Here is a 775-nt window from a genome sequence, read left to right as displayed (position 1 = left end):
AGAAAATTCAAATTAGTACAATAAAGAACACAGCATTTTGATCCATTAGATTGTCAAAAATAAAAAATACTGGTGAGACTATCAATATGGGTTGTAATGCCAATTTCTACAGCCTTTCTGGAAAGTATTATAACAATATGTATTTTAAAATTCACATAGCCCTCAACCCAGCAATCCTATTTTTTGTAATCTCTCCTACAGAAAGATAACACCAGTACATAAAGAAATATGTTCAAGGAAATTTATTTATTTAAAAATATGGAATGCTACATGAATTTGCGTGTCATCCTTGTGTTGGGGCCATGCTAATCTTTTCTGTATGGTTCCAGTTTCAGTATGTGTGCTGCTGAAGCTAGCACTCAAGGAAATTTATTGTGGCCTGGCTTTGTAGAGGCAAAAAGATGCACCTTACCTGAAGAAAAATAAGAATTTACCATGAGCTTTATCAGTAGAAGACAGTTGATACATTATGGTACCATGGAGTATTATGCAACTTTTGAAAGAACGAGTTAGATATGTCTGAATCAATGGACTTTTCAAGTTCTTAAATGTCTACTTGAGGACTGTGTTTACTTAGGCAACAGAAGAAACAATTTGTATTTCATCTATTACATAAGGAGTAACCTGTGGAAACTTGAGTTAATTGGCACCATATTTCTTTTTTTTTCAGTTTTTTTAAATTGAAGGATAGTTAATTTACAATGTTGTATTAGTTTCAAGTGTACAGAAAAGTGATTCAGTTATATATATATATATATATATATATATATATATA

General features: G+C 30.8%; 1 non-coding gene across 1 annotated transcript; it reads right to left on the bottom strand.

Moving 5' to 3' along the window:
- Window positions 1–252: 252 nt before the first annotated feature.
- LOC112393082 (U6 spliceosomal RNA) lies at window positions 253–359 on the bottom strand. Its single transcript, XR_003001816.1, has one exon. It is a non-coding gene; the product is annotated as a U6 spliceosomal RNA (small nuclear RNA).
- Between the last annotated feature and the right edge of the window lie 416 nt (window positions 360–775).

The sequence above is a fragment of the Neophocaena asiaeorientalis genome, unplaced genomic scaffold (assembly GCF_003031525.2).
Source record: "Neophocaena asiaeorientalis asiaeorientalis breed wild unplaced genomic scaffold, Neophocaena_asiaeorientalis_V1.1 scaffold240, whole genome shotgun sequence".
NCBI classification, from domain to species: Eukaryota; Metazoa; Chordata; class Mammalia; order Artiodactyla; family Phocoenidae; genus Neophocaena; species Neophocaena asiaeorientalis.
The sequence above is the reverse complement of the archived record's forward strand: the minus strand, read 5'-3'. Positions and strand labels throughout refer to the sequence as shown.